The sequence below is a fragment of the Salvelinus fontinalis genome, chromosome 29 (assembly GCF_029448725.1).
Source record: "Salvelinus fontinalis isolate EN_2023a chromosome 29, ASM2944872v1, whole genome shotgun sequence".
Lineage (NCBI taxonomy): Eukaryota > Metazoa > Chordata > Actinopteri > Salmoniformes > Salmonidae > Salvelinus > Salvelinus fontinalis.
The window spans coordinates 22,292,795-22,320,637 of record NC_074693.1 but is presented as its reverse complement, the minus strand read 5'-3'; the positions used below and the strand labels follow the sequence as shown (position 1 = coordinate 22,320,637).

Below are 27,843 nucleotides of genomic sequence, written 5' to 3'. Positions count from 1 at the left end.
AACAAAAGTTATACTCTGGGTGTGCAAATGCCTTCTGATCCATCAGCGGACGGATGGTTTGGCCCATCTTCACTGCACTATCTGGGGCATCTCGCTCCAGGCTTTGGCCTTCTTCTTAGCAAGGGCCAACCACGGGGGCTCGTCTTGAGCCAGGGCTGTAGGGGCTGGGTGAGCCAGGGCTCTCTTCCCTTCCTTCTCAACCACGACAGGCTTGGAGATCTCCAGGGAACACAACACTATGGACAACGAGCAGAGAACATCTTAAAGATACAATCACATTTAGCATTGTCCCCAAAAAAGTAGTCCCACCACAAAGTACATTTTTATCAAAATTGCCTATAATATTTTTGTTGTTGTCTTATTTCAGGCATGTACTTGAAGATTAGTGGTAGTCATTATAAATGGGAACATTCTATTTGCAGGTGTGGTCCACAAGGGGGCAGCAGTAGATCAATCACACTTGTGAGAACAATGAAAACACTTAAATTAGAAAGCGATGCATTTGTGGTAGAGTGGGATACTGATGAGTCTAACCTTTAACAGGAGATCCTGGAGGCTTGGCTTGGTCTTTGTTGACAGGCCTTGTCAATGTATGAATGTTTTTTTTTCTGTTAAGCTCCTCCTGGAAATATAGGTTTTGTGAAGAGATTGAATAATGTGCTTATTCATTCCAATATAACAAAGTAAATTGAACCTATACAACTTTATAGCCAGTCACAAAACATCTAGTCATTGCGTCAAAATAAATGATAAAGAGCTGCCCAGTGTGCACAAGATCAAAAATATGTATTTTGCTCAAGTGTGAGGACTGGATGAATAAATGAATGGATGGATTGATTGACGCATCAACTGTTTTCCTCTCTCAAACAGTAGGCTTCTCGGTAAACAAAAGAACACATGAAACAATATGCACCATCCCTACCATCTCTGCAGGGACTTTGTTATCCGTGGTTTCCTCCAATGAGTTCTCTTTTAAGATCCTCTGCTTTTGTCTGGCCACTGAGATCCAGCTTGGCGATTGAGATCCCCCACCAGGTCCCCCACTAGGCTCTCGACCCCCAGACAGATCTGAAACGAAAGAACACAGGAGAAATGTCTTCAACTGGTGTTGAATATATAGGAGCGGCCTGGTAACTTCATTTGGCATAATGATTTTTTTTGGAGTGCAAGTGGAAGATAGAGGTGCGAATGAATGAAAGGCAAAATGTAGAAAAGCAATAGAATTCCAGCTAATTTGTTGCTCTAAATAGTCATATGGAGGAATCTCTCCTTGGTGTTAATGAGTCTATGTTTAGACAGCTCTCAATAAGTCGGCTCTCAACAGCACTCATGGACCTGTTTCAGTATGAATTGTTAGTCCAAAGTTAGAACAGCAGGAGTCCATATTCCTATAACATATACAGGCTAAATGTTTTGTCATCTGAAGTCTTAAGTTCAACATTGTAAAATAGATATAAACAAAGATGACCTTGCAAGTGAAGGATATGCCAACTAGCACACATGTCTGTAAACACTGACTGGTGTGATGGTGACTAAGATGGTTTTAGTACCTGGTATTCTCTTTGGCTTGACCATACCATCCAGCTCTGAGGGCTTTCTAGGCAGGGCAGGTTTGCTGTTTGGCTGTGGTTCAGTGAACGAGCCCCTCTGTGGCTCTATGGGAAGTGAGTGTGCTGGGGATGTAGGAGGAGTTTCACTCTCTGAGCCTAAGCGAAGCATACCCACAGAGGTCTTCCTAAGCCTGACACCAAACAGATTCTCAGGGGTCTCTTCCTCCTGGGCTGCAGGAGGAGTGTCTTCAGGTGACATGATGGGTGCTGTGGAGCTCTGTGTTGGGATGGGACTAGCAGGGACATCAGCCCCCACAGGGCTAAGTGGCTCCACTCCACTTGGGGGGTCTCTTTTTCCTTCCATAGCCCCAGGCACAGTGACCGAGGGAGATGGAGAAGGGGAGGTTAGCTCTTTGGTAGCCAACCTTTGCCAGGCAGGGGCAATGGTGTACCTGGGTCTATTATGTTCAGAACCACCAGATGGTTTCCCAGGATCCTCGGTGGCAGTTGGTCCCCTGCAGTGCTCCTGGGGGCTCTGCTCCGGGCCGGCGGCTGCACTGGGACTGGTTATACAGGGCTGGTCAGTTGTTACACTGGGCTCTTCCTGGTCCTGTGTGGTGTGTGCAGGGGCCTCAGGCTTGTCCAGGGACTCTGGAGGAGGTGTACTGCTGTTTGGCAGCTGGGGGAGACAGGCTTGGTCTGTGACTGTTTGGTCAGACAGTTCAGTGGTGCACTCAGGGCTCTCACAAGCTGTCTCAGGGTCTCTGTCTGGAACCTGCTGGAAATCATTCTCCACAGAGGTTGGCGTTACATCATCTTCCTCCCCTGGCTCCAATAAGGCTGTCTGCACTGGCACATCTGAGACTGGCTCCATTTTGACCTCCTCTTCCCTCCTCTCATCTTCCACAACCTCCTCTGTTTCCTTCTCCTCTACCCCCTCTCCTCTTCCTCCTTTTCCACTGAAGGCATGTCCTGATCTTCTTTGGTTAAGTACTCAGGGTTGATTTCCTCTGCATCTTCCTCTTCCTCCTTTGGATGGAAATGTTCCACCACTAACTCCTCCTCAGATTCATAAGGCTCACCCTCCACCTCCTCTCGGGGCTCTGCTGAGCAGTCCGGTCCATCACTGGGGAGACACGCTTCTTCCTGTGGGTTCAATGCCAGCTCATCCACCCTGCTCTCAGCCTCTGACCCCTCCATATTCACCTCCACGAGCACAGCCTCTGTCTCCAGCCCCAGGACAGATGTCAGTGGACCCTTGAGGGAGCTCAGCACCTCCTGGAGTAGAGAGCCTCCCTCCACAGCCACCTTACACCCAGGAGGGGACAGGAGGAAGTCATCTCCAGCAGGGGGCTCCAGAGACTTCAGGGAGCCAAGCAGTGGGGCGGTCTGGAGCCGGGGAGCTGGAACCTCAGCCTGGCCTGAAAGACATTCCTCAGAGTCAGAGTCATTCTGTATGGAGAGGGAGGGGGCATCCTGAGCATGAGACACTTCCTGTTGGACACCCTGCTTATCCTCTTCATCTGGGGCTGACCGCTCGGCCTGCTGGGACACCACGACCCCATCTGTCTGCTCCTCCTCCTCCTCCTCCTCCTCCTCCTCCGCAACACCAGCCTGCTCACATTTCACATCTGGAGCATACATAACTACGTCAGAGCAGAGCCCAACTAAGTTCCTATATCATTATCCTGTCATCAGTCATTGTATTGGGTAAGAATTATCATCTTTCTGATATTTTACTCATATTTACGCTTTTGTATATCTGTGTAATGTTACTGTGATAAGGATAATTTATATTACCTTCCTCCTCATCCTCCTCCACAGATTCTGGAATGATACAATTCTGTCTTTCCACCTGGAATGATTCTCCCTCAGCCCTGCCATCAACCCTCTGAACAGAGAAGAGTCATTTCATCTTAACAACAATACAGTTCATTTAAAGATCATTAAGCTTTTCAGCTTCAGTCATATGGACATGTTTTACACAGATCTCGTAGACTCGTGAGCCACGCACACTGATGGCAGGCTGGTGCGTTGTGTTTGGGCTACATGGGCTGGACTCTCTTGGCTCATTGGATAGATTTTTTGAGGGGTTCTGCTCTAGTGATCAGAGTTAGGCTCGGCGTGGAACAGGGGGTGGTGGGGGTGTGTTGGCTAGGGAAGTGGAGCGAATGGTTGTGTTGGAAGGGGATGGGTATATCTTACAGTGGTGGGTTTCCTCGTCTTGGCACAGGCCTTGTGTCGGACAGCCAGGCGGTGACGAGCGGCAGTGTTGTCCAGGCAACCCATGGGACTGGCAGGCTGGCTGAAGTCTACAGGCAGGAAGACCAGGGGACTGACCGATCTGGAGCCTGTCTCACAGGACATCTACACATGATACATGATACAGTAAATACAATTATTACAACCTCAATGTCTTCAGACATCTCTGTCTACACACATCACAACTTTCTGCTGATGCCAGATACCAGCTAAACAGATTAAAAAATGCTGTATTGTGGTACTCCTGATACAGATGAACCCTATCCTGAGACATGGCTCAGTCTCCTACTCAAGACGAAGGAAAAGCATTCAGACAAAAAGAGGGAGGACTGACTGTCTAAACAGCTGGAGAAACAATGTCAAACAGAGGGAGGACTGACTGTCTAAACAGCTGGAGAAACAATGTCAAACAGAGGGAGGACTGACTGTCTAAACAGCTGGAGAAACAATGTCAAACAGAGGGTGACTGACTGTCTAAACAGCTGGAGAAACAATGTCAACCAGAGGGAGGACTGACTTTCTAATCAGCTGGATAAACAATGTCAGGGATGCCATTATCAAGACCACTCAGCAGCTAAAAATACCCAGCCACTGAAGTCCCAGGCAGACCTACATCCTGGCATTTTTCTGCATGGCTCCCCCATACATTAGCTGAACAAATACAGGCCTCTGCTCTCAGACCACTGGAATGTAGGTCTAATCTACTGTTTCTGACAGCAATTCACCCTAAAAGGTAAAGAGATGGACGGGAGACAGGAGGGTGAATGACCCTTCAGTGACACCCTGACTTACTTTAAGTGATCTGATATGACAACCTGTCAATCCGAAAGTGAGGAATAGTGAGCTCAAAAGAAGACGCCAATGGGCCACCTCTGATCTTGCTTTCATACTAAAAATGGATGCTTAGGATAAATAGCTATCTGGTATATACTATACAGATTTAACACAAACATGAACATATTACCAAACAGGATTGCTCCCATTATGGGCATAACAGTGTATTTGCCCTGTGTAACCAGCAGAGTGGGTTAGATCATTAGATATATAGTGAATTAAATGCATTGTGTTTGTTATTGTAACCAGCAGAGTGGGTTAGATCATTAGAAATATAGTGAATTAAATGTATTGTGTTTGTTATTGTAACCAGCAGAGTGGATTAGATCATTAGATATATAGTAAATTCATGTTGTGTTTGTTATTGTAACCAGCAGAGTGGAATAGATCATTAGATATATAGTAAATTCATGTTGTGTTTGTTATTGTAACCAGCAGAGTGGATTAGATCATTAGATATATAGTAAATTAATGTTGTGTTTGTACTATAGCCAGACTATAACCAGAGCTTAACTTGGCAGGGCCTCCTGTGAGAGTTGTGTTATGTCCCCATTTGTAGCAGACAGTCTGAATGCAAGATAAAACCATTGGAAGGAATTCAGACCACACAGGAGACACAAAATCACCCCCCCCCCCCCCCCACCTTCCTCTCTCCTAGTTAAACAATACATCCTGCAGAAACAGAGCAGTAGAATGACATGCAGCATTATTACTGTCAGGTCAACATCTTCAACTAAAGATTTGTGCTGGGCTTATCAGTGGTGCTCACTGCACACAGAGGAGGTAAAACCAACAGCACGCTCCCTCTTATGGCTTGAAAAACCATCTTCTAGCTTGTTACAGCTCTGGGTCAAGCTGAAACAAGGCAAAACACAAGCACATGACAACTATTTGGAGGTTCAGGCACAAACTACTGCATCTGTGTGTGTGTGTGTGTGTGTCATTGAGGATGAACAGTCAGTAGCTTCTGAAAATCACATATAGTAAGATAGTAGTCCAGTTTTATGTGCCTATGGGACTATCCCCGATCTTTCTGACATCCCACAAGGCAGCAGTTAAGACTTTATCCCTTCCTATATGTCCATAGCTATCTCAACTACCTGATATCCCTGTACATCCATTGGTACTGGTACCATGTGTATATAGCCAATCGTTACTCATTGTGGATTTATTCCTTGTGTTATTATTTTTATATTATTTCTCTCTGCATTGTTGGGAAGGATCTGTTAGCATTTTATTGTTAGTCTACACCGGTTGTTTACAAAGCATGTGACAAACAAAATTAGATTTTAAAATGCTGAATGGAGTCAGGTACTCTGGAGGTTTTCCACTCCCTTCTGACCTCCTGATAAACTCATGGCTATGTGGAAAAGACAGCTGAAGAGAAAAATGGTCTACCATCATTGATAGAAAAATAATAGAAGCTGTGCAATTCTACACATTTTGCCATAGTGTGGAGGAAAATATCTGCCGTTTTAATAGGATAACTGATGATCAATGGGCCCCTGCCCGGTCGGTAAATTGACCATGCCTACTACAAGTTTAGATAGCTGGCCGCTAGACTAACTTACCAATCTGACATTTTTTTGCTGACATGGGCTAATTGAGTGACTGGTGATGCACAACCAAACTTTGAAATTGCACCCCGGACCATCAGTTGCCCATCCCTGATCTACATATTGTGGATGTATGAAGCTCAACAATGTCTCCATCCTGATTCACTCCTATTGCTCAACACTGCATCTGACATGAAAGCTTTCATACCTCATCAAAAGACACACAGCTTTCATACCTCATCAAAAGACACACAGCTTTCATACTTTATCAAAAGACACACAGCTTTCATACTTTATCAAAAGACACACAGCTTTCATACTTTATCAAGACACACAGCTTTCATACCTCATCAAAAGACACACAGCTTTCATACCTCATCAAAAGACACACAGCTTTCATACTTTATCAAAAGACACACAGCTTTCATACCTCATCAAAAGACACACAGCTTTCATACTTTATCAAAAGACACACAGCTTTCATACCTCATCAAAAGACACACAGCTTTCATACCTTATCAAAAGACACACAGCTTTCATACCTCATCAAAAGACACACAGCTTTCATACTTTATCAAAAGAAACACAGCTTTCATACTTTATCAAAAGACACACAGCTTTCATACCTCATCAAAAGACACACAGCTTTCATACCTCATCAAAAGACACACAGCTTTCATACCTCATCAAAAGACACACAGCTTTCATACCTCATCAAAAGACACACAGCTTTCATACTTTATCAAAAGACACACAGCTTTCATACCTCATCAAAAGACACACAGCTTTCATACTTTATCAAAAGACACACAGCTTTCATACTTTATCAAGACACACAGCTTTCATACCTCATCAAAAGACACACAGCTTTCATACCTCATCAAAAGACACACAGCTTTCATACTTTATCAAAAGACACACAGCTTTCATACCTCATCAAAAGACACACAGCTTTCATACTTTATCAAAAGACACACAGCTTTCATACCTCATCAAAAGACACACAGCTTTCATACCTTATCAAAAGACACACAGCTTTCATACCTCATCAAAAGACACACAGCTTTCATACTTTATCAAAAGAAACACAGCTTTCATACTTTATCAAAAGACACACAGCTTTCATACCTCATCAAAAGACACACAGCTTTCATACCTCATCAAAAGACACACAGCTTTCATACCTCATCAAAAGACACACAGCTTTCATACCTCATCAAAAGACACACAGCTTTCATACTTTATCAAAAGACACACAGCTTTCATACCTCATCAAAAGACACACAGCTTTCATACTTTATCAAAAGACACACAGCTTTCATACCTCATCAAAAGACACACAGCTTTCATACTTTATCAAAAGACACACAGCTTTCATACTTTATCAAAAGACACACAGCTTTCATACTTTATCAAAATAAAGATGTGCTCTGAGACATCAACTCATGTAATTCGTCTGGAGGACATTCATTTATTATTCTTAAAATCAAATGACAAAATAACCCACTCATCTTCTGATTGGTCATGGTGATCAAATGATCAGGAGGATTGTTCACCGTGTCCACTGAACAGGAAGCGCATAACAAAGTAGTAAACTAGAGACATGGATAACTGGTTATTACCTGGTCTTCATCACTGTCGGTCCCTTCCAGACTCAGGGAGCTGTTCCTCTGCACCGGTTTGGAAGACTGGAATTAGAGACAGATGGGATGAGAGACAACGCAGTTAGAAAAAGGATGATTGGCAGTAATAGATCTGTAGACCACATGTGGCTGGGGGCACCTTACCTTAATTGGGGAGGACGGGCTCATTGTAATGGCTGGAACGGAATTCCTGGAATGGTATCAAACACATGGTTTCCATATGTTTTAATGCCATTCACTGCATTCCAGGCATTATTCTGAGCCATCCTCCCCCCATCCTCCCCTCCTCTCCTGTGCTGTATAAGTAAGCATGACTGCATGGAGTCATCCTCTTGGTAGCTTTCCTCTTGGAGTCATCCTCTTGGTAGCTTTCATGAAGCATGAATGTGTGGTATGTATTGTATGTGCCAGGAATTGTGTGACTGCAGTCACGTAGTACATACCACACAATTATAATAGGGACTGAAGACAGGAATTAGCTACGTAGCTAATCTGGTGCAATGATCGCTAACATGAAGTTGACCCCACAGACCCCATGAATACTATGCCAGTCCTGACTGCATAATGATGCGTACCCTGTGGGACACCCCAGCCAGGACAGTGTGCAGGGTGGAGTACTCTGGTGGGCTGCAGGGCAGGCCGTCATCCTCTGAAAGAGTCCCTGCGTCATCCATCTTCTTCACACACAGAGACGGAGGAGAGCCTAGCCTGATGACCTGTTTCAACAGAGAAGGAGGAGAGCCTGATGACCTGTTTCAACAGAGACGGAGGAGAGCCTCGCCTGATGGCCTGTTTCAACAGAGACGGAGAAGATCCTAGCCTGATGACCTGTTTCAACAGAGACGGAGGAGAGCCTGATGACCTGTTTCAACAGAGACGGAGGAGAGCCTCGCCTGATGGCCTGTTTCAACAGAGAAGGAGGAGACCCTCGCCTGATGACCTGTTTCAACAGAGACGGAGGAGAACCTAGCCTGATGACCTGTTTCAACAGAGACGGAGGAGACCCTCGCCTGATGACCTGTTTCAACAGAGACGGAGGAGACCCTCGCCTGATGACCTGTTTCAACAGAGACGGAGAAGATCCTAGCCTGATGACCGGTTTCAACAGAGACGGAGGAGAGCCTGATGACCTGTTTCAACAGAGACGGAGGAGAGCCTCGCCTGATGACCTGTTTCAACAGAGACGGAGGCGAGCCTGATGGCCTGTTTCAACAGAGACGGAGGAGAGCCTGATGACCTGTTTCAACAGAGACAGAGGAGAGCCTCGCCTGATGACCTGTTTCAACAGAGACGGAGGCGAGCCTGATGGCCTGTTTCAACAGAGACGGAGGAGAGCCTGATTGTTTCAGCTGGAGCTGCAGGCGAATAACATACTTATCAGCCCCTCTTATCAGCTATTTTCCACACGTGGTCCCGTGTGGCTCAGTTGGTAGAGCATGGCGCTTGCAACGCCAGGGTTGTGGGTTCATTCCCCACGGGGGGACCAGGATGAATATGTATGAACTTTCCAATTTGTAAGTCGCTCTGGATAAGAGCGTCTGCTAAATGACTTAAATGTAAATGTTCAAGTTTTTTCAGTATTTTTATGTGTTCATAGGGAGTGGCTATCATGATGTGTGTGCAGGATTAGTGTACTAAGCAGAGTGGCTTTTCCTGTCAGACCAAGTGTTCTCCAAGACCATGCTATTTATTTATTTATTTTTATTTCACCTTTATTTAACCAGGTAGGCAAATTGAGAACATGTTCTCATTTACAATTGCGACCTGGCCAAGATAAAGCAAAGCAGTTCGACACATACAACAACACATAGTTACACATGGAGTAAAACAAACATACAGTCAATAATAAAGTGAAAAATAAGTCTATATACAATATGAGCAAGTGAGGTGAGATAAGGGAGGTGAAGGCAAACAAAATATATATATAATCCAACCCAGTGGTAGAGAACTCTTCTCAACGTGGAATGATAAGTGAAAGTGAGTTAAAGAAGTAATAGGTTCACTCTAGCTGAGAAATAGACTGTGTGTGGTGAAAGAAAGCGGTACCACAGACACACAAACTGAACAAAAACTCTATTAGTATGAGCTCAGCTGCTCCCTAGGACACAGTCTCAGGTCTGCTTCCTCCAAGGCTTTAGAATCCCTATCCTTCTCCAAAATGACTGAACAACACCAGCCAAGTCTCTCTCTCGATTATCTCCTCCTTGTTCTAGCATGTTGTTGTGCCTAGCCAACACTAGCTGTATTGTGCTTCTGTACGTACACTCTGACCTTCGGTGGGATGCTGTCTAGAACAGGTGACAACTAAGGATGAGCCTTGGCTAGATAGCGCCCAATCTAACCGGCTTATGACCAGACGGGCTAATTTTATCCCCAGGTTCTACAGACGGAGTGGCAACGCTAATACCGATGAAGACACCTGAATGTCGGAGATAGTAAAGTATAGGACCATAGCTACAATAGGTCATATTGCAGCCAGTCCCAGTATGGAGGAATAGGACAGAGGCTCTACTACCCACCTGTAGAGACTTGACTTTCCCATGGATGCTGTCCTGAGAGACTCCCAGACCCTCAGTCACCTCTGACAAAGGAGATTCAGAGACAAAGACACTGTCATGTGACAGAGCCTTATTACCCATATTTATTTTTGACCTTTGAAAGAAAGAAATAGAAAAGATGACAGATCAGAACATTTGCGCCTCTAGGCAGTGGCAGTTAGGCAGTGGCTGGGTCATCTCCATTCAATCATGTAGGACTAAGTCTAATAAAGTTTGTAGAAAAACCTAAGGAGCAGAAATGACAAGTCCCTAGCACTGCTTGTGTCCCAAATGGCACCCTACTCCCTGTATGGTGCACTACATTTTGACCAGAACCCTATGAACCCTGGTCAAACGTAGTGCACCAAATAGGGAGCCATTTGGGACGTAGACCCTGGGGAAGAAATCTGTAGCAGGTAGCCTATAAGGCTGCATGCTTAATGAATAAAAATTCACTAAGATCTAGAATGAGCGGAGAAGACTGGGTTTATTATTCAGGTGACTAAGTGGTAGGCAGAACGTTAATTTCCAGCAGTCCACTCTAAATTAGGACAAATATGTACCTTTAAAGTTGTAAACGTATGTAGAGGAGACTTCACACTACTCGGTAGAAATTCAATGACGCATTTGTTCCTTGGGAATAAAATTAAATCGCCTGTATTGTGAAAAGAAAAGGATCTTACCCAGAGCCCTCGTCTTTCTCAGAGAGGATGAGAAGTGCAGGTTCGGGGGCGTTGACATTGTCACTAGACTGGCTACACTTCAACCCACTGTCCCCCCTGGCAGGAGCAGCGGCCTCCTTTCTCTTCTTCTTAGAAAATAAGTTCTTGAAGGTCTGGAACTTGGACTTCTTCTTGCCTACATTGAAGATCACATCAAGAATAGAGCATGGCAGAGGTTATTCATCTCCAGTTAACAAATGGGACCTATTCCTTCACTACCAGTTTTCACCAGTTTTTAATCATATTCTTTTTCACCATTTTCCTTCACATCTTTCCACCACTGAACAAATAAGACTACCTAACTGAAAGCTTTGTAACGAACCTCAATCATTATTTGAAATGTAACTATTCCCTCATGTGAACTCAAGTGAGAGTAGTTACCCTGCTGGTCATAAACCAGTGTTTTTTACTTGCTTTATTGTATTTACTTCGCCACCATGGCCTTTTTTATATTTTTATTTATTTATATATATATTTTGTTTGCCTTCACCTCCCTTATCTCACCTCACTTGCTCACATTGTATATAGACTTATTTTTCACTGTATTATTGACTGTATGTTTGTTCTACTCCATGTGTAACTATGTGTTGTTGTATGTGTCGAACTGCTTTGCTTTATCTTGGCCAGGTCGCAATTGTAAATGAGAACGTGTTCTCAATTTGCCTACCTGGTTAAATAAAGGTGAAATAAAAATAAAAATAAAAACCCAGGTAGCATTAATGAGATAGTAAAAATACTCCCACTGTTCCAGTGATATTAGCACCACAGTGGAAATTCTCAACACCTCTTTATAACTACTTCAAGGGTTTTTTGTGTGAGTGTAAACTCCCTCTCCCTTTGTTGAGAATAATAGCAGGCCAAGATCTGAGACATTTGCTGGGTGATACGGGTGGTGCCTACAGCTCATGAATACAACACATCAACAAATTTTAGAAACAATATGTCGATTACGCCAAAGTAGCAGCATAACCAGAAACAAAGCAGAATGGCCAATTCTTAAAAGAGAAGGTCAAGTTAGTTGGATCCATAGAAATGTAGCCAATATTTGGGAGGGGATGACTGCAACGTGAACAATCCTCGGATGGAGACCTTCAGCAGCCAGGAATGCAATCGTCTGATTAAAGAGTGAGTGCTGCTTGGAGGATTGAAGCTTGCTAGTGAGAGACTATTTATATATAAAGCCACACTATCCCGTGACTGGCTCACATGCTCTGGAAAACACTTGAGATCCAACTGTAGACAAGGCCTAGAGCTGGTATGATCACACACTTTAAACTGGCCCATTCAGTATGTCTGGAAAAGTTAATGGAAAACTCCATCCCAATAGGAGAGGTACTAGATATTTTGGATGCATACTGTACATATAGCTGAAAACGTAAACATGAAGACATTTTGTCCAGAGAGGTCTTTTTGTCAAACAGGCAAAATGTAGGCCTAGATGGGACACATGAAGGAGATGCATGACCAGGAGATAAACAGAGATAAACCAGGAGATAAACAGGAGATAAACAGAAACAGAAACTTTCTGACACACTGAATTTCCTTGTTGATCTGGAGAGCAATGCCATACCCAACCACAACTTACTCCCCTTGAGCTGATGTTAAACCTATTACAAACTGTTATCCCAGGTAAACGTGGTCCTTTGTAGCTCAGTTGGTATAGCATGGCGCTTGTAACGCCAGGGTAGGTGGTCTATTCCCGGGACCATCCATACGGAAAATGTATGCACACATGACTAAGTCACTTTGGATAAAGGCGTCTGCTAATTGACATATTACTATAATATACACTCACTGCTCAGTTTATTGTTAGGTACACCACCCCGTTCATGAAAATGTATTGCTCCTACAGACAGTGAGTCACGTGGCCGTGGCTTGCTATATAAAGCAGGTAGACAGACATCGAGGCATTCAGTTACTGTTCGATTGAACGTTAGAATGGGAAAAACGAGTGACCTAAGCAACTGAGCGTTGTATGATCGTCGGTGCCTGGACTTTTCAAGCACAAAAGTGTCTAGTGTTTACCGAGCAGGTGCGCCAAATAAAAAGCTTGTTGATGAGAGAGGTGGAAGGAGAATGGAAAGAATCATGCAAGCTAACAAGCAGACCACAAACAAACAAATAATGATGCAGTACAACATTGGTGTGTAGGAACGGCATCTCGGAACGCACAATTCGTCAGTCCTTGTCACGGATCAGCTATTACCAGAGGACGACCACACTAGGTTCCACTCCTATCAGCTAAAAACAAGAAGTGTCTCCAGTGGGTACGCAATCACCAACACTGGACAATTGATGAGTGGAAAAACATTGCCTGGTTCGACAAAATTCCGGTTCCTGTTGCGTCATGCTGATGGCAGAGTCAGGATTTGGTGTAAGCAGCATGAGTCCATGGACCCATCCTGCCTCGTACAGGCTGGTGGCGGTGGTATACTGGTGTGGGGAATATTTTCCTGGGACACGTTAGGTCCCTTGATACCAATTCAGCAACTAATGTTTCCGACACCTTGTAGAATCCATGCCCTGAAGAATTCAGCCTGTTCTGGAGGCAAAGTGGGGTCCGACGCGGAACTTTTATGAAAAAAATATTTTATTTATTGAACCTTTATTTAACTAGGCAAGTCAGTTAAACACCTCTCTAGGATAGCTGGGACGGTAGCGTCCCACTTGGCCAAAATCCAGAAAAAATGTAGCACGCCAAATTCAAATATATTACTATAAAAATCAATCTTTCATGAAATCACACATGAAAGACACCAAATTAAAGCTACACATGTTGTGAATCCAGCCAACATGTCTGATTTCAAAAAGGATTTACGGGGAAAGCACACCAAACAATTATGTTAGCTCAGTACATAGCCACAGAAAAACATAGCCATTTTCCCAGCAATAGATAGTCGTAACAAAAAACAGAAATAGAGATAAAATTAATCACTAACCTTTGAACATCTTCATCAGATGACACTCATATGACATCATGTTACACAATACATTTATGTTTTGTTCGATAATGTGCATATTTATATCCACAAATCTCGGTTTACATTGGCGCCATGTTCAGAAATGCCTCCGAAATATCCGGAGTAATTACAGAGAGCCACGTCAAATAACAGAAATACTGTTTTACATATAATTGATGAAAGATACATGTTTTACATATAATTAAAGATACACTTGTTCCTAATGCAAACGCTGTGTCAGATTTTTTTTTACATTTACGTAAAAAGCACACCATGCAATAATCTGAGACGGCGCTCAGACAGTAACAACATTTCTCCGCCATGTTGGAGACAACAGAAATATGAAATTACATCATAGATATTCCCTTACCTTTGATTATCTTCATCAGAATGCAGTGCCAGGAATCCTAGTTCCACAATAAATCGTTGTTTTGTTCGATAATGTCCATTACTTATGTCCAATTAGCTAATTTTACTAGCATGTGTAGTGCACGTGTCCAAACGCTCGCGCAGATGCAGGCAAACGTCGGACAAAAACTTCAAAAAGTTATATTCCAGGTCGAATAAACTGGTCAAAGTAGGTAGAGAATCAATCTTCAGGATGTTGTTATCATTTATATCCAATACGGTTCCAACCGGAGCATTCCTTCAGTCTCTATAAGTAATGGAACGCAAGACGATATAATGAGGAAAGCGCGCGACCAAGAACTGGCAAATCTGCCAGACCACTGACTCATTCCCCTCCCATCCGGTCCCACAACACAGCATAAGCTTCATTCCAGGTTCTACTGACTGTTGACATCTAGTGGAAGGCGTATGAAGTGCAAACAGATCCATATATTACAGGGAATTGAATAGGCGATGACCTTAACAACGACCACTCTCAGATTTTTCACTTCCTGTTTGGATTTTTTCTCAGGTTTTTGCCTGCCATATGAGTTCTGTTATACTCACAGACATTATTCAAACAGTTTTAGAAACTGCAGAGTGTTTTCCATCCAATAGTAATAATACTATGCATATATTAGCATGTGGGACAGAGTAGGAGGCAGTTCCCTATGGGCACGAAATTCATCCAAAAGTGAAAATGCTGCCCCCTATACCAAAGAATTTAAGAACAAATTCTTATTTACAATGACGGCCTACACCGGCCAAACCTGGACGACGCTGGGCCAATTGTGCGCCACCCTATGGGACTCCCAATCACAGCCGGTTGTGATACAGCCTGGATTTGAATCAGGGTGTCAGTAGTGACGACTCAAGCACTGAGAGGCAGTACCGTAGACCGCTGAGCCACTCGGGAGTATTAGATGGTTGTACCTAATAAACTGTATATTAGAAATCTAAAAATCTTGGGAAGAGTCATGACCAAGACCTAGTCTGTAGTACACAAAGAACTACTATCTTGATTGAAGATGAACTCCTTGGAATATTCACCCCTGTCCCCCACTACCCTCCCAGGTCACCACGAGGATACTGCCATGGGGCAGCCACCCATCAGTGTATTCCAAATTATCCCCAGGCCCACCGCCAGCCAGCACACCGCCAGCCATTGACAAATTATTTATTTTAAATGGACTTCGCCCTCCGTGCTCCACTTTAGAAATTAAATCTGATAGAGTAGATTATTCCCCTTGTCAGTGGGAGCTATTCCTGAAGAGACGGTTCCCAGCCTGACCTTGCAGATCCCAACTTCCTTGTTCCCAGAGCGCATCACAGCAGGGGGAAGGGTTGGCAGACAGAGAGTGGGAAAATATGTTCTTATGGGAGCTGATGAGATATATTTTTTGTACTTCATTTTCTGCCAATAAAACTGTAAGAAAATCTCCTTCTTAAGCTTGACCTGATCCTCCCTGAAGCCCAGTGCTCTCTGCAATAAAGAGATAATAGCACACTGGTCTAGAAGAAACACTGATACTTTAGCATGGATCTTGTGGAGGGATTCTCATCATGATAAAATCATCTCACTGCAACTTGCAATGAACCACAAGGCTTCTCAGACACAAATCTTCAGGGGAGGCATAGATCCACAGATTGGATACTGTAAATCTGATCAGATAGGATCTGCTGTCACACATTGACCATAGCACTACCACAGACAGACAGAGTTCCATGACCAGAGAAAAGTGAAGAGCCCCTTTAAAGGGCTAGCAATTAGTTAAAGTATGGGTTTACCTGTGCACTCTTCGGTGGTGTCTGCTGGATCCTGGTTGGTCAACACATCTGATGGTCCAGAGGCCATGATACTGCAGTCACTGCTGGGAGGGAGAGAGTCATTGACTAAGGAGCAGAGGGAGAGAGTAATTTCTTTTACCTTTATTTAACCAGGCAAGTCAGTTGAGAACAAATTCTTATTTACAATGACGGCCTAGGAACAGTGGGTTAACTGCCTTGTTCAGGAGGAGAACGACAGATTTGTACCTTGTCAGCTCAGGGTACAAATCATAGCCATTGACTATGGAGCAGAGGGAGAGAGCCATTGACTATGGAGCAGAGGGAGCGAGCCATTGACTATGGAGCAGAGGGAGAGAGCCATTGACTATGGAGCAGAGGGAGAGAGCCATTGACTATGGAGCAAAGGGAGAGAGCCATTAACTATGGAGCAGAGGGAGAGAGCCATTAACTATGGAGCAGAGGGAGAGATAATTAACTCTCTTATAGAGGGGAGCCTTCCAGGGATTTGGGCAACTAATAATGAGACCACAGTCAGTTTGGGCTGAGTACAATGTAGATTCAATCAGGGACTGTATTTCATTCATCCCTATTTACTTTAACTCAGCTGTGTGCGTCTCCACTGAGGGCAACAACCACATCCATAACCCTGCTCTCTATATAAGGAGAGATCAGGGATGGTCTCAGCCTACCAATCTCTCTCTACTACAATGCCCTCAGTGACACCGCCCTGTCATGTCACAGGATGAGGCTGAGATAAGCAGCCTGTGCCTGGGGCAGATTACTGGAGGGGGCTGCCTGGGGCTGGAGCTAGCGTTGGTCTGGAGCTCCCAGCAGGATAGCCTCAGACACGCCATGACGACCCAGCAGGAGGAAGCCATCAGCGGTCAGTGACAGCTAGTCTCAACCTCTGGCCCCACGGAATGGCTAAACAGGATGTGGAGGCAATTTGGATTTCGACCGCACATGCAAAACGAGTTACTCCGTTAATAAGGTAATTACCTCCTCTGCCTATATGGCTTCCTGCCAACTCTGTCAAGAACCTGATGTGCTCAGAGCGGCTATGTTTGTCAAAATCTATATCCATGTCTCGGGGGCGGTCATAATGAAGAATTCTCCAATATAATATCTTAGGATTGACTTGTTGATTTCCACATTATCTTAAGTCTGGATGTGATGATTATAAGAACAAGGAACACCCAACAGAAAGAGTGAACGAAAGGATTAGAAGTTACAATACTAAAACGTGTAATCTTTACACCCAGCAGTGTAGTACAAATACCTGAGGCAGTCAGAGAATAAATATAAACCCAGCTGAGAAAATTCAAAGGCAGTACTGTCTCATGGGAATAAGCAGCTGCAGTGCGTACTGGACTCCGCTTCCTGGTGTGACATAAGCTGCTGGGAGCCTCCTGTGTCTGCTGTTACGTAACATCTACAGTTACATCCCTGCTGAAGTCCAAGGCCCTGTCCCAATATGTTGAAGCTATTCAACTCAGCCTGAGACTACCCCATCCACGTCATTGTTGTTCAATAAGAACAGAATGTTCCTTGTGTGAGATAAAACATGTGCCTTCTGTATCTGAAATATTCTTCAATAATCAATAAACACATGGCAACTTCATTATTCCAGCTGTGAGAATATCATATGTTGAACTCCTAACTGTAGGTCTTTCTCAGTGCCACAAAAACATTTGATTACATTAGTTTAATTTGTTTATTTCAACCATTTACAAACCCTTGACAGTTATAAATAAACATACATTCCAACTGGCTTCCCTGTTCCCCTGACAACGTTTGTACCAAACAGTACAACAGACAGTCCCACTCCAGACTAGCTAAAGTTACTACTAGACAACACATTGTCTGAGAAACTGACGCTTCTCTCAGGTGTTTTCTGTTAGAATGGTTTTCATAACAGTTTTCATAACTACTCTTAACAGAAAGCACCTGAGAAAAAGTTCAGTTTCTCAGACAATGTGTTGTCTAGTAGTAACTTTACTGACCTAAATATATTATATAAACATTGTAAGTATTATTTTAGTGAGTTGAAACATTCCACAATGTTTGTCAGCCCTTTGAATTGAGAGAGAAAGAGATCCAATCTGCCTCTTCATTTCCTCTGTATCTCTGAGTAAATGTTACCTGCTTCACAGAGAAATAACACTTCAGAGATACAGACTGAAAACCCCCACCACCAATACCAAGGGAGACAATGTGTGACTGAAAACCCCCACTACCAATACCAAGGGTGACAATGTGTGACTGAAACCCCCCACCACCAATACCAAGGGAGACATTGTGTGACTGAAACCCCCACCACCAATACCAAGGGAGACAATGTGTGACTGAAACCCCCCACCACCAATACCAAGGGAGACAATGTGTGACTGAAACCCCCCACCACCAATACCAAGGGAGACATTGTGTGACTGAAACCCCCCACCACCAATACCAAGGGAGACAATGTGTGACTGAAACCCCCCACCACCAATACCAAGGGAGACATTGTGTGACTGAAACCCCCCACCACCAATACCAAGGGAAACAATGTGTGACTGAAACCCCCACCACCAATACTAAGGGAGACAATGTGTGACTGAAACCCCCACCACCAATACCAATACAAAGACATCTACAACACAAACACAAACACACAGACACATCACACACAGTCGATTAAGACTAGGGGATAATAAGAGAGAGACTGGGGATCTGTATAGAGTAGACCATGGGAAGGAGTACTACTTGTTCTTGTGACCAACAGAGAGCATTCTGGGGAGAATGCAGCCTGGGGTTGTTGTCACAGCTAGCCTATGAACCATAACCTCCCAGGGTCTGACCATGTGACCAACCCCAGTCACACAGCTCTGCTTCCACAGAGGAACATCCTCTAGAAAAGGAGAGAACACAACTGAGTACGCACGACGCAGTGGGGCAACATGGTTCAGGGGCAGGAGAGTTCAGCTGGACTAATGGACTGACCTTGGACTGACTCCAATACTGACCAGCAGCGATGACGGCCTCTGTTTCATGTCTTAACTTTTCAGGGGTTGAAAGGGAAGAGAGTTGGTGGGAAGGAGCAGTATTACATTATGAGAACAAAAGAGCTTGTTAGATAAACAAAACCATTATTTAGAAGATGAGAAAGTATTTGATCACAGGGAGTTCAACAGTTGAGTCGGCCAGTTCCAAGACACAGCCAGGTTTGTGTATTGTTTTTGTACTGGGCGATCCCCTTTTTCAGTACTGGGCGATCCCCTATTTCAGTACTGGGCGATCCCCTATTTCAGTACTGGGCGAACCCCTATTTCAGTACTGGGCGAACCCCTATTTCAGAGCCAGATGCGAGGAGTCACCTATGTTATGCAATCAAGCAACTAGCAAGGTGTACGAGACAGACAACACCTTGATTCTAAGGTTCACACACTCTTCAGCAGTCAGTAGACTGCCTTCTGGTCTAAGTCTCCATAAATCCACCTATGCTGTGCAGAACATATAGTGTGATTGAAGCTCCACAGTCTCCTCGGAGACCGTATTCTTCTCAACATCCAGGATACTTCGAATATTTGTGGAAAAGGAAATAGGGAGTTTGTAGGAGTTCACATTTTATTTCAAACCATATCTAAAGTCAATCCAATATAGACTAATATGCCTATGTAACAGTGTAAACCATCAACTGGGTTAAATAAGTAATTACATTATCTTAAGTAGGGACGGTACACAACACATTCCACTCAGTTATGTTGAACACAAAAATTCTCAGAAACGCCAAGGTTTTTATGCATGTTATTTAAAGGTAAAAAATAAAACGCTCCATGTGAATATTGTTAGCAGTAGTGCCAAGCAATGATACTGGCCATTCTGTTTGGTAGTTTATACAGGTATGCCTTTAAATTTTAACTGGCGCAAGAGTCCTCTGACAGTCTAAATTATACACATAGCCTGTGGAGCATGGAACACTGAGGACAGATATACAGTGCATTCAGAAAGTATTCAGACCCCTTGACTTTTTCCATATTTTCTTACGTTACAGCCTTCCTCATTAATCTACACACAATACCCAATAATGACAAAGCGAGCTGCCCGCCCGGCCAAACTGAGCAATCGTGGGAGAAGGGCCTTGGTCAGGGAGGTGACCAAGAACCCGATGTTCCTTTGTGGAGATGGGAGAAACTTCCAGAAGGACAACCATCTCTGCAGCACTCCACCAATCAAGCCTTTATGGTAGAGTGGCCAGACGGAAGCCACTCCTCCGTAAAAGGCACATGACAGCCCGCTTGGAGTTTGCCAAAAGGCACCTAAAGACTCTCAGACCATGAGAAATAAGATTCTCTGGTCTGATGAAACCAAGATTGAACTCTTTGGCCTGCATATTTGGCATGTCTGGAGGAAACCTGGCACCATCCCTACGATGAAGCATGGTGGGGGCAGCATCATGCTCTGGGAATGTTTTTCAGCGGCAGGGACTGGGAGGCTAGTCAGGATCGAGGGGAAGATGAAAGGAGCAAAGAGAGATCCTTGATGAAAACCTGCTTCAGAGCGCTCAGAACCTCAGACTGGGGTGAAGGTTCACCTTCCAACAGGACAACGACCCTAAGCACACAGCCAAGACAATGCAGGAGTGGCTTCAGGACAAGTCTCTGAATGTCCTTGAGTGGCCAGCCAGAGCCCGAACTTGAACCCAATCAAACATCTCTGGAGAGACCTGAAAATAGCTGCGCAGAGAAGCTCCCCATCCAACCTGACAAAGCTTGAGAGGATCTGCAGAGAAGAATGGGAGAAACTCTTCAAATACAGGTGTGCCAAGCTTGTAGTGTCATACCCAAGAAGACTTGAGGCTGTAATCGCTGCCAAAGGTGCTTCAACAAGTTACTGAGTAAAGGGTCAGAATACTTATGTAAATGTAAGATTTCAGGGTTTAATAATGTTTTTGCTTTGTCATTATGTGGTATTGTGTATAGATTGATGGGTGAATAAAAAAATATATATTTTAGAATAAGGCTGTAACGTAACAAAATGTGGACAAAGTCAAGGGGTCTGAATACTTTCCGAAGGCACCGTAGATGATGTGCAGTGTAGTTCGTTAGTAGTGGGTGTAGTAGGCCAGTAGCCCTACATAAAGATGAATGCAATCTGGGTAAACCATCGATTCCCCAGAACATACAAGATGATCACAGCAACCAAACAGGAGCTCCAATGAAACTTAACAGGAGAAGCACAGTACCCAGGACAAAGCTACTGCAGGGCACAGCTGCCTGGAAGGAAGGACTCCTAGAGTAGTTACAATGGGTGGACTTTCAGGATATCAAGGAAGGATGTGCTGTCTTTTTTATTGGAGGTTCAACCCACCATTCTCTGCTATGCTGAGTTAACACTTTTCATTGGGTGGAGCCCCCATATATGAGGCTGCATACCCAAAGTGGATAGTCTGCTCATCTCATCACAGCACAGTTTTTAGTTTTCAAAGTTTTTTTCAGCTGTTGAGTAAAACCTCACATACATTAATGTTTGTGTTGAACCAGAGCCACAAACCCATGGAATTTCCTCTCCTCACTCTTTCTAAATGAGAGGAGTGAATAAGTCTGACTTTGAAAAAAAGCTTATTGAATTTACAAGTTGTATCAAGGGTGCATTCAGTACGGAAGGGTTAGGCTACACATCTGTCCCAAATACGAGTTGTGTGTAGCAAGAAAGACATTCTGTGTGTTGCGCTCACATGATGTTGTGTGCAACAGGGCTTAACATGTGTGAATGCATTAATCTAGCTTGAACATATTAATCCAACAAGAGGAAAAATAAACATTTTGGTGTTAGTAGTATAGCATAGCTCAACGCAGCCTTCCTTACCCCTGTTCTGTAGGACAAGAAGGATTAAACCAGATCAGACAAGTTCCATCTGGAAAAAGTGAGGCTTTACGGTCCAATATCAAGGAAGGATGAGTGTTTAAACGAGAACCATGTGAAACGGTGCAGGTGTTCCACATATCTGAGCCAAGCTGTTTACACTAGCATGTTATGTTTTGTACTCATCCATACTGCATATCATACGTTCTCCATTTCTAACTCAGTCTGTGTACAAGATGTCACATGAAAGCCATTACTTAGCCAGACTGCTGCTAAGAGGAACTTAGTTGGGACAGCTGACAGACACAAACCATGAAATGGATGTTTGGGATGTGGATGGATGTGAATAAACCGTGGCAGTCAGTTACTCACTCTGGGGGAGAAGAGCTGATCCCTTTCAGGCTGACTTACTGTTAAGTGGGTCAGTTCACAGTTAAAAAAAGGCTGCCTGGCTCTCTCTCACATTTTATCAATGAACTGAGTGAGGGGTCAGTAAAGCTTTTATTGTCTTTTTAATGTCTTGAGACGGAGGGATAAAGGGGGAGATGGTTCTTTAACACTGCGAAAGAACAGCCCCTATACAGTGCATTTACAATCTAGTCCACGAGGCTAGTTACAAAAATTAACTATTTATTCATATATTATGACTTGCAGAATCAATGCGGGCCTACTGTGTCCTAATATTAGGGTTCAGAATCAGAACATAACTATTGCCCTTCTCTAAAGACAGACATGTACACGCCATGTACATTAAGAAGACTGCCAGGGACAAATAACATACATGACTATGTTCACTTCAGATAAATGCTCTGGCGATACATGTATTTCCTCTGTCTTCATACCTTGCCAGGATATCAAACAAGTCGAACCAGAAAAGCAGAGAGAACAGACTTACTTCTTTCCCTGCAAGCAGCCGTAAAATCCAGCCATGGTTTCTAGTTGGGAATGTTCAAGAGATACAGCAGGCTGTACATCCTTTCCCAGCTTGTCTGAGTGATGGCGACAAGTGGAAGAGTCCCTGTGCAAGCCCCAACTGCAACGTTAAAGGCCACCAGTCCACTACACACAAACACCCCTCTTCTTCATGTACATGAATTAAGACAGAACAGCAGAAAGACAACAATAAAGACACAGAGCTAACTTTGAGGCTACCTGCCCGCCCTCCCTCCCAGTGACCTGCCTACAGATGGAGGACGCTAGTGTGAACTAACAGCCCGCCCCAAGCTACTTTTCCCACCCATCTCCACCTCCCTCCTCCCACTCCCTCCCCCGTCATTAGCCTAATCCCGAGCGGCAGCCTGCAGCTATTGTCTCAACCAGGCAACTTACTTCCGGCCGATCTGACCCGTGTCTCTGTGATAATTAGATAGGGGGTGTCGTGAGGAGACGTGAGGATTGTCCTGGCTAGGAACTCTATCCTATCCCCATCAGAAAAACAAAACAGCCCAACCAAGAGTACCACCCTACCATATAGTCTGAGTCAACACAGACAACAGATGTCTAAATCTTAACCTCTAACTATGGCTACCTATGGGTTCAACCTTTGTGTCATTCATGTTGGGATGTCAATTCATATGGACGACTAAGTAGAAAATCAATATGGGCTACTGATCCACAGGTTGGATAATAAGGCCTAATTATCAGATAAACAGCACAAACCGTCATTCTGTTACCAAACTTTGCATCTGCACTGTTCAAGTAAAATGTGTTTTTGTAACCTTTTCTGTGGGAATTGTTAACAGTTGTCCTTGTGCATAGAGTTGTATGGTTTGTTTAACTTTCCAATCAGTGGTTTTTGTTTGACATTTTAAAGTGAAAAATCTAAGTCTCAGCATCATTCTGTCACCATGGAATTGCCCAGAAGTATGTTATGGCAGAATGCTAACTTGTGCAAAACAATAAACCTTTTACTACAACAATATTCAAATGAAACTAATGCAACATTTTACCCATGAATAACTTAAGTCAGTCTGAAAGTTTTTAACTGAACATCTCTATGTGAGATCAGGGTCTGTGAAGGATTTGGTAAAGCTGGATCAGAATACAACCAAAATGGCCAGATCTGCTTGGAATCTATCCAAGTGGAGACATTTTTCTGGGAATAAAGAATGTGTTCACGTAAACAGTCCACTCAAACTCTATTAGCTCCAGACCTCTGAGACTCCATTTCAAAATGAAATATTTCCCTCATCCTGAAAGTGTAAACACATTAGAAGCCTGTCACAGAGAGTAACCACAGCGTTTACAGTACCATAGCGTTTACTCTACTTATTGGCATTCCAAAGGAATATGACTTGAGTGATAACAAATAATTGATCAAATACATCACTAGAATCAATAGACTTAGCTTAGACTCAACTCAATGTATACAATCTGGTGTCTTCTATACACCGACAGCAATCACAAGCAGCCATCATCTTAGTATTGAAACATCCAGGCAGACTACCAAACACAGAGTAGATTATCAGACATGGGAAATCTCAATTCATACAAACTATATGTGGACTAATTTCAAAAACACATATATCCCTCTGTTTTAAAACTAAGAGCAATGTCTGTCAGTTTTACTCCTTGATTTTTTTGTGGTATTTCCTGAACCATTTTAAACTGCCCCCTCAGAAACCCACGTTTGCTCAGAACGGAGAAAGTAAAGCAGCTAACGATGGTGAGAAGGACAGTATGTAAATTGGAGTTAGTTCAGGAGATCATTTCTCAGTGCAAATGCAAATATCAAGCATTGTGATTGTCCTCAATTTTGTGGTTTACCAAGATACTGTAGTTTAAATTCAGAGTAAAATAACATACTGTTTTCAACTATAGTTACTTATATAAAGTTGAATTTTGAAGAATTAAATATTTGCCCATGATTGAGCAGGAGGCCCTTTTCCCCCTGTTCTCTTGAATCCCTCATCCCCTCAACAGTTTGCTCTGACTCAGGTTTCTTTAGTTAACCCCTGCAGAGTACTGTTTCTTTTCTTTACAAAGCACTCGGAATTCCTGCTCACATCTGGAACACATCTTCAACGAGCAGCGATCTCTCTGGCTCTAATCAACTCTAATTAAGGCCATGTATGCAGCAGAACTGTAAATAACAAAAACATACTGTAGAACTGAGCTGGGGAGCTAGCCATGCTGGGTGGGAGGCTGAGGCTGAATGTGTCACGGACAGACAGGGATGTCTATACAGCAGCAACAACACACAGTTCTCCTCTCTGTCTGGCCTGGTTATCTTCTCATGGTGCTGGAAACCTTTTAGAGCTGACCCTTGAAGCGACCCACTCTGCTCTCCCACTCTCCACATGAAAAGGGATCCTGCTGGGTTTTACTGCTAAAGGCCCTCTAGTCTGCCTTTAACCTACAGTTGTTACTGTTTTCACAAGGCATTCCTTCCATTCCAAATCATTTGCTGCACAGCATGTGTGGGCCTTAAGGGCACATGAGAAGGTATTTATCTGAAGGGTTTAATTGCATGGTGATAATCAACTAATTGTGCTTTAAAAAAAATGTTTTAAGTGTTGTGCTCTTAGCATATCCTCTATTGAAAACATGGAATTAGTGCCATGTCTCAATCTGGTTGGTCCTACTGGTCGAATGGGTGTGGTTGAGAACTGACCCCTATTAAAAACGTTGTGGGTCAGCTGCCAAAGCCAATAGGCTTTCTTCATGCCATTATGGTCAGAAATAATGCCATATATCATTGTTAGAAAAACTAATGGTAATCAAAACGTCACGCCAGGGTAAGCCTACATGAGACACAGACCTTATTTTAAGTGTTTCTAAAAATCCCCTATCGGAAAAATGAATGGTGGAAAAACGATTGGAACCATTTATTTTTCTTGCTGAGTCGGTGGTTGTGTTTGATTAAGGTTTTATTCAAAAGTATGGATTTCAGCAAACAAAGGCATGTAACAACAGAGGTCAAACATAGGTACATGGTAAGGGTTTAAAATGTACATTTAAGAATCATGTAAAGGGACTCAGTCAGAGGTTCATTAAAAAAAACTTTTTTTTTAAACTCTAGTAGCCTATGCGCTCAACTCTGTGGAGGAGTTGAGGTACTTGGCAATAGTGAACAGCATTTTATATCCCTTAAATGATGGGGCGTTATTATTTGTATTCTAATAAGGAATATAAAGTTATTAATGGACAGATCATACCAGATAGCTATTGGCAATAAGCAACTGGACTAAATTGTATTGACCACAGCCTATTGAAACAGCAAAAACACTCATCACCATTATCCTTCTGTGTTGCAATAATAAGATATTGTAAAAAAAAATATTAAAAAAATAAGATTGTTTAAAATCAATTTAAGAGGATAATGAGTCGCAAACTAAAGATAACATCGAATTATGTCCCAGGAGATTATTCAAATGAGGTATAATTCAATAACAACGCTTCAGTAAAGTTGAAGAACCATCAACTGAATTCAACAGGCTTTTTGCGAATCTAACACAAAGCAAAATAGAAAACTGGAGCGAACCATATGGAAACTTCGCCTATCAATCAAACAATTGTCTCTAAATTCGTCGTGAAAGAAAATGGTACTTACAAACTGAGTTATATATTTCAGAGTACGCAGTCATCCATCAAAGTCAAGAAGACATCGGTGATTTGTGATGATTAGATCTGGCCCATTGAGGTCTCGTGTCTTCAACTAGCCTGCAGAAGCACTGGAGTACCGCCCATGCCGTCTGCGAGAAAGTCGACAAATTGTATGCACCAGATGAGTTACTGGGAATTTTCTTTAGATAAATATCAACTGTAAAATTAACCAAACAATTTACCCCAAACAATAATTTAACATTTTAGGCCTACAGTATCAGTCAAAGATGCAACATTTTCAAGTGTACTGTCCCCTAGCGTCCCTAGCTATTGCTTTTTTTCTATGACTTGTGTCTCAATAACATCTGTATAAAAATAAAAAAAATCTTTACGGATTTTCTGGTCAAATAATTGTATGTCCATAGATAATCAGTGTTTACTTCGGACTGAAATAGTTGCGGGTACTCAATTTGGGTGCTGGTACTGTTTCTATAGGTGCAGGAGCTCGACAATACTTTTGAGCTAATATTCAAAAATGGTACAGGTACTCAGCTCCAGTGAGCTCCTGCCCAAATTAAACACAAACACTGTGTATAATCTGTGCTGGGGAACTAGGAGAATTGATGGGAAAATATATGGTCAGCAATGCTCTCTAGTGGTAGTTTTTTGTATAGACCTTAAAGGATTCTGGCTGAAAATGTGACAAATCTATGCATTATACAAGTTGACCACACACCATTTCCATTATGATTTTTATTCGGAAACTAGATAGAATACCTGTATTCTACATTTAGATGTTAGCAATTTGGCATAGTATTTTATCCAAAGAGACTAACATGCAGTTAAACTAAGTCCAACTAAACAACCACACATCAGTCATTACAGTCAAACTCAGCAGTGCTAGAAAGAGATGGAGATATTTTCACCATAGGCAGACTCAAAGACAGGTGGTAAAGGGCTACAGTAGGGAGAGAAGTGGTAGGAAGTAGGATTTGGCAACATCATTGGAATAGTCACCCCCAGACTCTTCAATAATCCTGGCTTTTGAACAATTGAGATCTGGCAACAACTCATTGGAATAGTCACCCCCAGTGGTGCCCATGTCCATTATCTCATAGGTGCAAACATTTTTGTCCCTGGCATTGTAGGCTGAAATCCCACCTGAAAAGACAGACAATAGATTTTTGCCATGATATGCATGCCTTTGCATAAATA

At 43.1% G+C, this 27,843-nt stretch overlaps 1 pseudogene; it reads right to left on the bottom strand.

The window, feature by feature from the left end:
- Positions 1-14: 14 nt before the first annotated feature.
- LOC129827611 (CRACD-like protein) lies at positions 15-23,268 on the bottom strand (annotated as a pseudogene).
- Positions 23,269-27,843: the final 4,575 nt, after the last annotated feature.